Genomic DNA, 15,649 nt, shown 5'->3' with positions numbered 1-15,649 from the left:
TCAATGCTCCTAATTCCCCAGTGCTAATTCCCCAATGCTCCTAATTCCCCAATGCTGCCTCTAAGAATGCCACTTTCGTAGGTAAGTGCACCAGAGAGCACTTAGTGAGCAGCTCAAAGGGAGATTTCATGAGACAGTTCAAATCCCACGCGGGAGCAGGCTCTGCGGGAAAAGGTTAACCAATTCCTTGATGAATTTTGCTGTCATGGGATGAGCAAAGCCTGAATGAATCCCTGCACAGGGGAACGTAAGGCTGTCGTAGCTGATGAATGAACTCTGACGGAACTCACAGAAAGAGCTGAATACTTTAAATCCAATAGATAACCAAAAACAGGGGAGAGGGAAGAAGGAACAAGGTCCATTTTTGAAGGTATTTCTAGTAGAGATCTTTCTGATGTTTCTAATAGGACCTGTTGGATCTCTGTCGAACAGGAAACCTCTATCCCCAAAAACCACTGAGGAACCAAGCTCGGAGTCAGCAGATGGCCAGGTTGGGATGGAGAGTCCGACTGGAGTCCTGGGACAGCACATAGGACATGGCTGGAAGCTGCAATGCTGGACAGGAAGTGAAGTGAGTCATGGAAGGATACCAGACCTGCCTCAGCTCAGCTGGTGCAACTAGACTGACTCTGGCTTTGTCTCGTTTGATCTTGTTCAACACCCTCTGAATCAACGGTGTCAGAAATGTATAGAGTAGGCCCAAGGAATGAGAAAGGTGTCTCCCAACGACTGATGGCCCAGTCCTCCTCTCAAGCAGAATTTCTTGCACTTTCTGTTGACGGTAATTGCAAAGATGTCTGCTTCTGTAAACCCCAGGTCAGGAATCTCTGTTTGAGGATCTGAGGGTCCAGTTCCCACTCGTAATCGTGGGAGAAATGTCTGCTCAGATCATTGGCCATGGTGCTCTGCATGCCCGGAAGGTAAGCGGCTGTGAGGATGTGACTGGGGCTTGACACCAATTCCACAGCTTTATTGCTTCAGCACAAAGAGAAGGGGATCTCGCCCCTCCCTGAGATTTACGTGGAACATGCAGGTTACATTGTCTGTCATGACCTTCATGGATTGGCCCTTGCTTAAGGGAGGGAAGTGGATTCAGGCATTCCTGACTGCTCCTAATTCTAGGAGGTTGATGTGCAGGAGAGACTCTTGAGACAACCATTTCCCTTGGACAGTGTGTCCCATTAGCTGCACTCGCCATCCCACAAGTGAGGCATCCAAAGTTATGGCGATGGTAGGAGGCGGCTGGGTGATAGGAACTCCTGCACGGACTTTGGACAGGTCCTTCACTTGAGCGAGTGTAGCACGTGATGAGGGCCAGACACCAGATTGTCTTGACTGTTTGTTCGGGTGATAGACTATTCTGAGCCAACCCTGGAAGCAGCAAGATGTAACCTGGCATGTTGTGTTATGAAAGTACAAGCTGCCATATGAGCCAGCAGTTGGAGGCAATTTCTTGCTGTTGTCAGGGGGTTATTTGAATCTTGGCACTAAGCTCATCAGTATCAGAAATCTGTCGGAAGGAAGGTAAGCTCTGGATGTTAGGGCATTCAGAGATGCTCCTGTGAAGTTTATCTGTTGAACTGGAGTCAAAGTGGACATTACAGATGGCTTCTGTATTGCAGAGAAGACTTTGACATACAATGGTCCTTGAACAGCCAGTTGTCGTGGTAGGAAAGATGATTATTCCCCACCTGTGCACAGCTACTATTGCCAGGACTTTGGAGAAAACACTTGGGGCAGATATGCTTTGTTCTGTCTGCTACTTCCTTAACTACTTAAAACACACCTGTTCTACTTAATACATTTATTTCTGGTTTACAATAGAACCCAGTCGATGTGATTTCTAACGGGGGGGGGGGGAGGGGAAGATGTGCACACCCTCCTCCACACTGAGAGAAGAGGCGAATCTCATATAATTTCGGGTTTGTACTCCAAGGGAGGGTGGACATCTGGGTGCTGTGGCAAGCTCCTTAAGCTGAGTCTTCCCAGAGCGGATCTCTGTCTCTCTGTGCAGGCGGGTGTGGCCCTGCCTGTGTGCTGGGCTGGAAAAGACGGGGGAGCCGAGCCCAGCAAGACCAGGTAAAGGGGGGCCCAGGCTGGCAGAATGGTCTGACTCAGTGAAATCCCAGCACAGCAGGTGACATCCCAGGGGGTCCAGCCCGTCACAAAGGTATCAGGAGAGATGCTGCTATGGTGGTACCTAGGGGATCCCTGCACAGATAGCTGAGAATCTGAAGTGGAGTCCTCAGCACAGTCCAGAGGAGGAGCAGACATTGGAGGCGAGGATGGTTCTCCACCTGGGACAGGTGGTACAGGAGAACCCGGGGGTACCGGAGGAAAGTAAGGTCTCAGAGGCCCTGCAGATTTCACTACCGATAGCCATGTGGTACCCATTCTGGCTCATCAGACTCCAACAAGTCTTTGGAGAATCTAAACTTCTGTGGTACTGGGTGAACCTGGACTGGATGGGGCTCTGATGCGACCAGTGTCAGCACCGAGGATGCGGATTGTTCTGGTGGTATCTGTCTAGTCAATAGCGCTGATACTGAAGATGCTGAGCTCAGAGGAACCGATGTTGCTGTCAGGGTCACATGTTTAGGAACCGGAGGTGGTATTGAAAAGTCTGTTTATGCTACAGACTTTTTAGAGGCAGAGCGTTTAGGGTCGTTTCTGTAGCAGTCATGCTTGGACGATATGGCGGACAACTTTGGCACTGAGGAATGCTTGGTATTGTGGGTCTTTGAGGAGCTCGGGGTCTTCAATGAGTTCCTGATACTGGAGAAGGATGGACCCTCAGCGGTGCCCTTCCTGGTGTCAGGACTGGGGCACCCGGCCTACTAGTTGGAGCTCAGAACCAAGGATCAGAGCTTTATTCCGGAGCCAAGGGGCAGAACCGGAGTCAGGAAGAAGGAGTCAGGGTCCAGAGCCAGAGTAAACTGGGTTTAAACAGAAATCAGGCTGGGGCAGGGCTGGGAGTGGGCAGAACAAGGCTGGAGCAAGATAGGCCTGGGGTGACTGCAGCTGTGGGCGAAGCATTGAGCAGCTAGTGACCTGCTGCTGCTGCTGGGCTTACAAGCACACTGGCTGGTTCCCTTCAGCCAGTCAGGCGGTCCTGCTGCAGCCCATCTGGGCTTGCTATGCCTGGAGACTAGCTAGTCCCAGGCTCAGCTGCAGGCCCTCATTCCTGACACCTGGGACAGGAGGTCTCTGAAACGGTCGATCTTGACGGTGACTGAGGGTCATTTGAAGTGGGCCATCCAGGAGGAGAGCCGGAACTCTGCTTGGGAATTTTAGCAGTGCGCTCTGTCTTCCTACCCGCAAAGTCCGAGGCGAGCGGGGTACGGCGATTGAGGGGCACTGTGCTCACTTGGCTGCGGCTGTACAGGGGGTCTCTTGGGCCTGGACCCTGAGCTGGTTGGACGGCGAGCTCCATCATGAGGATCCTAAGCTGAATCTCCAGGAGTTTTTAGATCTGCTTTGAAAAGCTGAGCAGATCTTGGAGTTGGTTGGAATTGGAGGCGTGTCCCAGACAGCGGATACACTGGGAATGTCCGTCACTGACCAGGGTCGATTCCCAGCGGGAAAGGCAGCGCTTGCATCCCAGGAATCCCGGCACACCAGGTTGATGACAATCCCCAAGGCAAACCCCTCAGAAAGGGGGAGGAGGAAAAAAGGGGCTATTAAGCAGAACCTCCCCAAATTAACCGAAGAGGGACAATTATAAAATAAAGGAGAGAGGCAAGTAAACTAAACTAAACCTTGAACTAGGAACTCGAGGCTAAGTTAGAGCAAAGCGGAAGCGGGCAAGCTTGACGCTCTGTCTCAGGCCAGCGGGTAGTTGAGAAGGAATCGAGGGCAATTTGCCTGGGCAGCTCTATATACCCTCAGTACGGAGCCCGGGGATGTCTGGAGTGCACGCATGGGACGAACAGGCACTGCTAGTGAACATCTCCAATCAAAGGTGCTCGGGGTGGAGCACCGCCAGGGACACTCCTCAAAGAAGAAGGCAGCATTCTGTGGATGGGTGAAAGGATCCCTACACAACCCTCACCTACCTCACGTGGGTGTTGTGAGGCTAAATTATAAGGGGCCAAGTTCCCAGCAGGTGTAAACAGGCATCTCTCCTTTGAAGTCAAGTCATGCTGATTTGCAGCAGCAAAGGATCTGGCCCTCGGTGCCCAGATGAAATGCACCAGGGTAGCCGATATTACTCACATCTCACGCTGATGGCTGGGGAGGGACCCCTGCATGGGTGGGGCTAGGGAAGCATTCTGGAGGCAGTCTCTATAGATGCACCAGCCAGCGCTATGCTGGCAGGGCAGGGCACCAAAGCAGACAGAGCGTGTCCCTCACCTTCCGTCTTGATCTTGAGGGCTGTCCGCACCAGAGCGAAGAGAGTGGCGTTGAAGGTGACGGTGCCATCGCTGTTCAGAGGCATGTTCATGCACACCAGGCGCTGCACAACAAACGACAACTGCGTTCACCCCCAGCCCGGAGCACACTTCCCACGCACAGGGCCGGCAGCAGACCCCGGCAGGACCGCTCAGGCCAGGCCTAAGGGAGATGCTGCGCCGTGACAATGGCAGCACAGTCTGAGAGCTAGGGAACCAGAGAGACCCTCCTGGTCCATCTGTGACCAGCAGCCCCCTTAGAGAGAGTCCCCTTTATATTCATGACAACGGAGATCCGTCTCTATTTCACGGCACTTGTGCAAAGGACGCTCTCCAGAGCACAGCTCACCAGTCAGCAAAGACAGACCACGGAGGCATAGGCTGCATGGGAACAGTCAGGTTAAAGGTTATAACTCAGACGGGTTGGGTTATTCGGCAGGCTGCATATGGCAGGTGTGGCCTCACCAGTGGAGATGTCGAAGGTGAGGGAATTGGGAAAACATAGAATCATAGAATATCAGGGTTGGAAGGGACCTCAGGAGGCCATCTAGTCCCACCCCCTGCTCAAAGCAGGACCAAGACATCCTTCTATCAGGGATGGGATCAGTGAAATCCATTCAACCACAAAGGCAGCGGGGTGCACTAGAGGATCCACTAGAGAGCCCGTCCAACCCAAAGGATTCTGGGATAAGACCGCATGGCCTTTTGATAACATGCCATTTCACCCAGTGCTCCAGAATCCACAGCTGGTTTAAAATGGCAAAACTGCCTTGAACTTCGACCCAGGAACTGGGTGGCTTTGTTAACGCTTTGATGGCATGAGTCAGAAATGTCTCCCATGCTCTGTGGAGAATGAGCGGGTGCAGGAAGAAGTGCCGCCCACTCTCCCTGCTCCCTCTGCAGCCCCCGGCTTTTGGAGAGCTGCCCCCTGCGGACAACGGGACACGTTCCCCGCTGAGGAGTTTGGACTCCCACCATAAGAGCTTTCATGCAGTTACAATGGGACCCACCGAAGCTGAAGAAAGGCCTAGTCCCCAACCCCAGACCTGAACATGGGGACACTAGAGCTGAGCCGTGCAGCTTGGACCCATCTCTAGCTGAGATTTGTGTCTGACCAAGAGTTTGGGGGTCTTCTCAGAGCTGGGGGCCTCTGCCTTGTATTGGACTGACGGTACCATGGGGGATTATAATTCAGGAAACCTGAAGTGTGTCAGCCTCCGCCCGTTTAAATTGTCTCGCTCCCCCCAAAAGCCTCCTTCTCCATTAAACACTTGATATCAGATCATGAGGATACACAAAACCAACCCTGGATTTCTCCCCAGCCCCTTTCGGTGGGAGCTGGGGAACCCAGAGGCTGCAGGGTGTGCTGGAGGGAGGGGGCCGGGACTGGGATAGAGCCGTCCAGCATGTCAATCATGGAACCTTACCCTTTGCAAAGGGGTTGTTACCTTGCAAGCCACGCGGTGCGGACAGAACTTCCCAAAGCCCAGGGGAGGCTGGATGCGTCTCAGCAGGGTCACCACATCCAGATGTTTGATTCTTCCCCTGCAGGAGTCAAGAGACAGCTGTGCTTTACCCATCTGCTCCAGTGGTAGAATTGCAAACCCTGGCTGGGGGTGGGGAGTTAATTGGCTTGGGGGGCAGGAGCTCAAGGTCCGATCTGTGGCTCAGCCACTGACTGCCTGTGTGACCTTGGGGAAGTCACTTAGGCCCAGATTTTAACGGTATCAGACGTTGCTCCGCTGAGTGATGCAACACCGAACTGATTCAGGAGCCAAAGGCTCGTTTCCAAAGGGATATAGATGCTGGCAATGGGATTTTTGGCTCTTTACGGCCTAAATCTCTTTTGAAAATGAACCTTAGGCTCCTAAATCAATTAGGCATTGCAAAACTCAGTGCAGCAATGCCAAAAACCTTGAAAAATCTGGGCTTTAAGTCTGTCTGTACTTCAGTTTCTCCATGTAGCAGGGTGGACACCCGCTCCTGCCCGAAAGGGCTTGAAATCAGCCCTGAAGGAGGGCTGCAGGGGTAAAAGCAGCCCTGGAGAGGGCTGCAGCTCTAACAGCCGGGCTGATTGGGGAAGTGGCCGTAGCTGAGCCACACCCCAATCAGGCCACAGCTGGCCTGTATAAGAGGCTGGGAGCCAGGAGCCTCTTTCTGCATTCAGAGAGAGAAGGGCCTGGCTGCAGGGAGGTTAACAAGATATCTGGAGTGGAGCAGAGCTGGGGAAAGGCCAAGGGAGCCAGGGAGGCTCCGGCCTAGGAAAGCCCCAGGCTGCAGGCCTGGTAAGGCCTATTAGGTACTGGGTTGCAGGGGGCAGCTCGTGGGTAGGCAGAGGCAGCAGGTCCGAACCCCTTTGCCTGTGATGAGTGGCTGATACTGCAGTCTGCCCCAGTGAACGGGGGCTAGACGGAGACTGGGCAGTAGCCAAGACTGAGGCGAAGTGGGGATAGTGGGTGGGGGTTCCCCTGGGAGGGGGAGACCCAGAACTGTGGGGTACTGCCAGGGGGCAGCACCCAGAGAAAGGGGCACCGGGGTCCTGGGAGGGACACGGGGCCAGTGACAAGGCGGATCACCAGCCTGCAGAGGGCGCTCCAAGGCTGGCAGAGCTAATTCCCAAGGACAACCAGCAGGAGGCGCCGCAGGGGTGTGTCCCGCACTGCTACACTCCATCTTCAACATGGACACTTCTGTGCTGCACAGACTGGCGCGAGGGTAAATTCATTAATGTAGGCAAGGCCCCCAGGCACTACAGAGATGGGGGGCAGAGAAGTATGTAGGTAGGTAGACAGATAATTTTGGAACTGATGGGGTTTCATATTGCAGGCCATTGTAGAATGACACTACACTGCTGACATATTATGTCACTGGGGACTGGATGCTTCAATATTATGTCACTGGGGACTGGAAGCTCCCAAGTCTAGAATCCAGCTGGGGGCAGTTTGGGGGCCTGCGTTAAATGAGTTGGTGTGTCTCAGGCCAGTTCTTAACAGGTCTTAGAAAGCCACTGTTATAACTAGCACCTCGGATGATCATCTCAGCAGGGCTTTAGAGCCATAAGCCAAAAGAGCCTACTGTGCTCATCCAGTCTGACCTCCTTGTAGGATATGTAACATGTAGCATGTATATTTTTGGTGTTGGGATATGGTCTGGCAGGGAGGGAGAACAGCTGGGCGAAAAGATGAGCCAGCAACCTGATCAGCTTAACAATTGGGTCAGCAGTTCAATCAAGTGAACATCTTGGTCAGCAACCTCATCAGGTAAACAACTGACTTAGCCAGCTAATCTCGGCTAGGCAGGAAAGTGTTTATACCGTATATAATGAATAACTTTGTAACAATGTATTCAAGGCGAGTACCTGAACCTGGGGGTGCGCCTGTTTGGCCCTGTTTCGGTGGCCTGATCACTCACTGAAGCAGTGAAGAAATGACATTCTTTTTCAAGCTCAAGGGCCTGTCTGTGAACCTGTGCGTTCTGGGTAGCAGGGAACAGAACCGGTCAACGCTCCTGTATAATACCGGCCAGAGAACTTGCCCCAAATAATTCCTTTTGAACTAATGCACATCTTGAAAAACGTACAGGCTTGATTTAAAAATTGCCAGCACTGGAGAATCTGCCACAGTCCTTGGTATTGACGCTAACTGTGCTATGGCTGAGCTGTGGATAAACAGGGGACTTCAGTCCCACAGGCTGCCAATCCAGCACCTTCCAGCTGTGCTAACTTCTCTCAGCCTTTTAAGGAAATAATCCGCTGGCCTCCCTGGCTGCCACTCAGACCCAGGCCAGCCACAGACCAGTGCTCACTCACTTGGCTTCCGGGTCGTATTCTGCCCAGATTCTTTTGAATTCGTCCAGATGGTGAGGACCCAGGATGGACCAGTCCCGCGTGAGGTAGTCAAAGCTGTCCATGCTGACAGCGACAAAGAGGTTGATAATCTGGCAAGAGAGGAGCGTACGTGAAGGGGACCAGATGCGGAGCCAGATCCTCAGCTGGCACAAAGCAGCTCCCATTGAAGTCAGCTGAGCGTCTGTCCCACAATGCACCAGAGAGGGCAGGACATGAGGTCTCCAAATGTGAAGGACGTATATAAAATGACAGCGCACGGCCTGGTGCCCTGCTATCTTCCCTGTGCTCTAAACTGCTACTGGTTGGTCTCCTCTGACAAATTACACACTTTGTACAAAATTCTCCTCTCCAACCTGCCTGCTAGATCTCAGCCCCGATATCCTCGTTCAGACATTCTCTGTCTTCTCCCTGGGGGACCCATCGTGCAGGGACCAGGCCTGCTGTGTGGATTAGGGAGAATTTGGTCCTTACATCGATACGCGATAGGCAGCCAATCCAAGCCGGAGAGCGTTTCACAGCCTGTCTAGTAGAACTACTGCATGGAGAACACACTAGAGGGTCATTTTTACATGCCTCGCTCTCACCAGAGCAAGACCCAACCCAGGACCCATGTGCCCCACAGGATCCCAGGCTGAAAAAAGAGGGTGAAAAGGGTCAATGGATGGATCCCCTCATGCAGGGGCTGAGTGAGGGCCAAGCAGAGAGGGTTTCCTGAAGCCAGCAGAGTCTGCAGCTACCGTTGGGCAGGGACCAGACCTTAGCTCCCTGGAAATATTTCATACCCAGCCAGTAAAACCTGTGAGAACCACGGGCGAATCCTCCCCTCGCCCCCGCAAGACGGATGCTGACATTTGTCCTCAATCCGCATGGCAGCCCATTCATGTCAACCCCTCCAGCGTGACTGTGGGTAGCTCAGTGGCTTGCCAGGGGGTGGGCTCTGGAGGGTGAGGACAGCGCCTCCTGGTGACTGAGTTCTGGAGCAGCACTGGTGTTTGTCTTCCCAGCCTTCCTTCTGCCACTGGCGAATGAAGCGTGCTATACCCTCAGCCTCGCAGGAAGGGGGGTGGCAGCTGCGCATTGCAGAACACCCTGAACCCTTTGGACCCTGCTGGACTGCTCTGGACTGCCCCGGACCTGGGGTGACATGGGAGAGCTCATGGGAGAAAGCCTTGGCATTCGCTCTCTGGTTGGTCCCCGGCTGGCACAATCCTATGGCCTCCACTTTCACCCTTCTCCTGTTAAGGACAATGAAGAGACCGGGAGCTAAACACCAGGGGATCCGGAATCAGGAGCCGTACCAGGAAGGCGCAGAGCATGTAGAAGCTGATGAAGTAGAAGTAGGCGAAGCCTGTGCCACAGGTGTACTCCTCCCCTGGGGTCCAGTCAGACTCGGGGTCACACTTTTTCCCGTAGCTGCAGGCCAGCAGGATCTCCTGCCAGGCCTCGCCTGTCGCACACCTAGGGAGAAAGGGAGAATGCCAGCTAGGCTCTGCAGGGAAGGGCTGCCCTGCCCAGGAAGTATGGGATGAGATTAGCTGGAAGAGAGCAGGAGCTAGTGGTTACAGCAGGGGCCGAGAATCAATATTATTGGGTGCTAGTCCCAGCTGTGGATGGGCAGGGGACTAGGCGTCCGGACTCCTGGGTCCTAGCCCCCGCTCGGGGAGGGGAGTACGATGGAGCAGGTAAAACAGGAGACTGAGTCAGGACTCCTGGGTTCAATCCCTGGATCTGGGAGAAGAGTGACGTCTAGCGGTTAGAACAGAGGAGTGGAAGTCAGGGCTCCAGTCAAAAGTATTTCATTTCTGAAACATCGAATGTTAGGGACAATTTGGTCCTTACATCGATCCACGATGGGCAGCCAATCCAAGCCGGAGAGCGTTTCACAGCCTGTCTAGTAGAACTACTGCATGGAGAACACACCACTTCATTTCCACAACGTGGAAACAAACCTAACCTAAGATGACAAGGAATTAAACATTTTTAAAGTTTTGATTCAAATCATTTGGAAACGTTGCCATCAGAACTGGTGTTGAAATCAACACGTTCCCAAGAAACTTTGCAATTTCAGCCCAACAGCCTCTTTGGGTGGTGAAAAACTAAAACTTTCCGACCCGCTCTGCTCCAGCTTGGCCTTGCGTTCAGCACCAAGCCCAGCTGACCTCTGACTTGTGAGTCAGGCACCACTGATGGGCTGTGGGCATCCCCAACAGGGCTCATGCGTCTTCTTTGGGCGAGTTCTGGGGAGCCCAGTGTGGGCCGCAAGGCACACTCAGGCCACAACCTGAACCCACAGTGTATTTTCCCTGGAACCTGTTGCAACCGTAACCAGCTGGTCAGCGAGCCATACTTCCCCCTCTGTGCCAGGTCCCCAGCGGCTAGGACGAGCCCGTGCCAGCTGCGGGACTTACGCCCAGATCCTCAAAGGTATTTCAATGCCACCGATTTCAGGGGCCGCGTGTGATGCCGAAATAACTTTGAGGCTCTGGATCGTAGCCCCGCAGCACAAGCTCCATGTTCAGCTCTGGAGGTGCTGGGTCCAGCTCCTGGGGATGGCCAGGATGACAGTGCCAGGATGGTTACACCTCATTGTTGCTTCCGTGTAGGGAGACCCAGGCCCTTGTGTTGTACCACCATGGACTGGTGCATTGTGATCCAGTGCAACCTCATGGCACATATGAGGGGCCCTTTAATGACCCGTGGGAGTGAGGGACTAGCCTGGGGTCTTCGCTCCTCGAGGAAGTCAGGCTGGCTTCCCCCAGCAGTGGCTCTGCATTACAAATGCCCCCAGGCTGGCTGTACCGGGCACCCCCAGGGGATGGAATGGGAAGGGATGAGGTGGGATGAGGAAGGGGTGGAGCCTACACAGACCTGAAGAGCAGCAGGATGGCTTGTGGGAAGGTCTGGAAGTTGTTGTTCCGGTTGATTTGGGTTCCATCCACCAGGGCGATTTTTCCCAAACATCTGTGAATGACATGCTCAGGTCCCAGCTGCCCTGCAGAGGAACGCCCTGCCATAGGCATTCATTGCTACCCTCCACCCCACGTGCTCCCGCTCCTGGCCTCACCACTGCTCCCGCTGGCTCCTTTCCAGCCAATAGCCTGGCACCACAGGGAAAGGGCTGGCCTGGCAGGATGACCTTGTGGACTGGGCACAGCGCTGGGAGTCAGGGGCCCAAGGTGTGTTCCCAGCTCTGCGACTGACTTGCTGTGTGAAGCCGGGGGAGTTTGACAGCTCTGTGCCTCAGTTTCCCCATCAGCGGAATGGGGATAATAACAGTGGCCTCCCCCTGGCAGGGAGGCTGCTGGGGCTTGATTCACTAGTGACTGCAGAGCACTCTGAGACCCCCCTGGTGGAAAGACAGTGGGGTTGTATCTGTCGTGCGGCAGGAGTGCCCGACGAGGGGTGACCCCTGCTCCCTGGATCCTGGCTCTCCCACGCCCTGCCAGCCGGGGCCCCAGCGCTGTCCCCACCTCCTTACCTGCAGCCCGATCACAGCGTACGTAGATGAAGAACAGCATCACGATCAGCAATGCCACGTAGGGCAGGGCCTGTGAGACAAAGGGTCCAGGGCTCATGTGGGAGTGGAGCTGAGAGGGAGCAGCCTATCCCCGCTGTGGATCCCGCCTGCTTTAGGAGTAGGAGTTCTCCGGGCTGGAGCTACCAAGCTCTGGTGCCAGCCAGGGTTCCAGCGGGGCAGCTGGCCGGAGAGTGAGGCTGTCTGCTGCTGGCTGGGGCTGGAAGTTGCCACTAAAAACACCCGTTCTCCAGCATTCCTGCTGCTGTCACTCACTCCACAGCCTGCACAGGGAGCTCCCTGCCCCTGCAGCTAGGAAAAGCACTGGGTGGGGGGGGGGAGGGAGGGAGAAAGGGACATGCACAATCTCAGCACAAAGAGGTGCCTACGACTGAGGTGCTGGAGAGCACCCTCAGCGCCCCTCCAGTCCTGGAAGGTCCTGTCCAAGGGAGCTGGCGATCTTACTGATCTGGTCTGGGGAATATGGGGCCAACTGAGGCTCTGAGACATGCTGACACCAGTATGAATGAGCATCTGGGAAGCCCTTCTTGGCTCCTCCTGAACTCCTAGATGCTTGGGTAACATACATGTCAAGTGCGTGCCAGCTAGTGACCAGTCCATATCGAGGTTAACAGCCTGCTGCTGCTACCGGCTAATGGAGCTCTTGAGCAGTAGAGGCCTGTGCTTTGGGGCTGAAGGTCCCATCTTCAAAGCCAGTTGCCCAGCCACACTGGGGATTGGTCCATACGCACCTGGAAGGACTTGATGAAGGTCCAGAGCAGGGTCCTGACTCCTTCCCCCCGGCTCAACAGCTTCACCAACCTCATCACCCGGAAACGTCGGAAGAAGGTGATGGAGACGCGGGTATTGTCTGCAGAATCCTGCAGGCAAAGCACGCCCCTTAGCTGCTCAGTGGGAACAGAAGCCCCAGGGAGGGGAGGGAGGGAGCAGGCCCAGGAGACCTGCTGAGCTCTTCGGGGCTGCTTGGCCACAAGGAGGAGCCACTGCTGTGCGGAACTGGTGGCATTTCCCCCACTGTTCACCACTACAGCCCAGGGATCTCTCGGATCTGCAGCCCGGCTCAGGGCTCTCCTGCAGTTGGGTGTTATGTGTGTTAGAGTAAGCCCACTCGCTGGGCCGGCTCAGGGGAGCTGCATGCTGTAGTGAGGGTGGAGGAGTGCTACCAAGTCAGTACATGCCAGCGAGGATGATCCAGAAGAGAGCCTCCCTCCCCCATGCTCAGCTCCACCGGCAAGGGTTACATGATGGAATCCGGTCCCTCCTGCTTCACCTGGGGCTCTGGTTGCCACCACACTGGGCCCGAGAGCCCCCTGGCTGCAGCAGGTCTACAGCAGGGGGCAAAGGGTTTGAGCTGGCTGGGCATGTTTGGTTTGGATCATAGAGCGGGGCCGACCAGGGTGGGGTGGGAGGAAGGGAAGGAAGGAATAGGGTAGGTTAGGGTGGGGGAGACCTTCGAAAGACGATATTGCTGCCCTAAGTCCCCGCGAGTCCCTCCCTGTCTGGAGGGAAGTGGGGATCGGAGCCCTCTCGAGGGGGAGGTGCAGCAAAGGAGGCTATCAGGAGAGAAAAGCTCTTGGCAAGAGTGGGAACTCTCCGCTCCGCGACAGGGGCCACAGACACACAACTGACAGCACAACACCCACTCGAGTAGCCAAACGCTGCTGGGCATGGGACCTGCAGTAATAACACCTCCTAGCTCTTCGTGTCAGCAGATCTCGAAGCAATTCACAGATCCCAGTCTTCGCACCCGCCGGGCGGTAAGGCAGGGCTAGGTTCTGACGGGGATCTGAGGCCCAGCGTGACTTCCCCAGGGAGCCTGGGGCAGGGAATTGAACCTGGACCTTCCGTCTCCTTAGCTAGAGCCCTAACCCCATCTTCCCTGTAGCTCACATGCTGCCTTCCCCACCAGGAGCCCCAGGTGTCTGCGTCGGAGCAAAGGCTCCCAATAACTTTTGGAACAAGCTGAGCAAACACTCCACAGTGCTGATCAGCCAGGATCACAGCTTGTGGGGAAAAGCCCCCGCCACGCCCACGTCAGCGTTGTCTTGTCTCATTGCACCGTCCTGTTCGGTAGCGTTCGCTGGGGAGGAGCCAGGAGCTGCTATGGCTGGCACACTGACTCACTGGGCGGCGTGGGGCAGAGGGGGGAGCAGAGACCTGACCTGCCTGTATGGACAGAGGGGGTGTGCCAGGCACAGGCCATGGGCATGAGATCAGATGATCATAGTACAAGATCCCACTCCCCACAAGGCAGCTGTGGCCTAATGCTCGATGTGGGGAGCCACGAGTCCTGGGTTCTAATCCCGACTCCACCAGCAACTTGCTGGGTGACCTTGGGCAAATCACTGACCCGCTCTGTGCCTCAGTTTCCCCAGCTGCCCAATGGGGATAGTGACATTTGGTCACCAGGCTTTAACACCACAGTGGTGCCAGTGCCAGAGGCAGTGGTCCAGCAAAAACAGCAGGTCATCTCCAGCCGCTCCAGGTTGCCACACTGAAACCCCAGCTGCCCCTCTTGATGGCTCGTATGGGGGGAGCTCTGCAAAGGACAGAGTGGGTTTATCCCGAGGGGTTTAGTGAAGTGTCCCGAATTCTGCTCTCCAAAGGGCTCCTGGTCTGAAAAATCAGCCTGTTGCGATCCCTGCCCCAGCTCCATCTCAGCCCCAAATCGCATCCCAGCCTCCATCTCTGGCCTCTCCTCACATTCCAGGGTGCTGCTGTCCACCCAGAGCAGTATCAGCACCAGCAGCAAAAGCTCTTCCAGGTCTCTGGGTACCGCCTTCTGCTTTAAAACACCCCCACTTGTTCCAGCCAAACTGATGGAGTTTGTTTCTCTCTGTTCCCCTCCATCTGTCCACCGCCGGCTTCCTTCATGACTGCTGGCGCGAGAGCCTTCTCCTCTGCATCGCTGGCTGTCGGAAATTGCCTCCTGGTGCTATTCCGCTTCACTGAGCTTTGATCGCACGTCACATCTCAGCTGGAAAACGTGCTTCTCGCTTGCCTGCTCCTCCCTTCCTTTCTCTCTCTCGCCTTCTCTTTCCCCTTTTCTTTCTGTCTCAATTCATAAACACTGCCTGCCATCTCCCCTAGGGGTGTGTGCAGCCGCTCGAAACACCTGACTCAGTGACGCACCGCCAGCTCCAAAGAACTCGGCACTGCCCCGAGCCCAAAGAAAACTAGCCAGCACCTGGGCAAATGCCTAATAGCCCTGGGCCCCGTTGTACCAAAGAGGGGAAGGAAACTGCAGTCAGGGCCCCTGCCCAGCACTAAGGATCCCCAGACTCTTGTCCCCCCGGCATTCAAAGCTGGGGGCTGCCAGGGACTGTCTCAGCTGATCTCGGCTGTTGGGGTGGAGCACGGGGAGAGTGTCTGAGGCGGCTAGGAAAGCGGCTATGTAGAGCTTCACTGTGGGGGCGGGGAGAGGTGTTAAAGGGCCCACGTGACTTAGGAGCACAGAAAAGTAAAATTAGACAAAACACCCACGCAGATGTCTAGAGACCTTTACCTGAACCAATAGCAATAAAGGGTAAAAAAGGGGGGTTTTGTCCACAATTCTAACAGATACACCACAAATGCGTACATACCTGTCATCCATACGCACATACATACTAGCCTATGGGGTAAGTGTACCCTAACATTTCCGTGGGGGAAGAATGAAATTTGGGCATAAGAGGAAGGATTTCCGACTAATGCCCTATAAAAAGGAGAAGCAGCTCACCATTAGGCAGGCAATCTACCCACCTATCTGCTCCTGTCTACTCTTCATTGCCTCAACTACGTCTTGATGCTACCCATCTACCACGGCTATTAACTATTAATAGGCCATATTTCTATTTCTTTTCAAATTGTAAGTTAAATAGGGATTTGAGCTCCCTT

General features: G+C 54.8%; 1 pseudogene; it reads right to left on the bottom strand.

Annotated features, from left to right (window-relative positions):
• The window catches only part of LOC135877808 (voltage-dependent L-type calcium channel subunit alpha-1S-like), an 87,768-nt pseudogene that overhangs the window by 18,084 nt on the left and 54,035 nt on the right, over window positions 1-15,649 (bottom strand).

The sequence above is a fragment of the Emys orbicularis genome, chromosome 4 (genome assembly GCF_028017835.1).
Source record: "Emys orbicularis isolate rEmyOrb1 chromosome 4, rEmyOrb1.hap1, whole genome shotgun sequence".
Classification (NCBI taxonomy): Eukaryota; Metazoa; Chordata; order Testudines; family Emydidae; genus Emys; species Emys orbicularis.
This window is presented reverse-complemented; position numbering and strand designations above follow the sequence as displayed.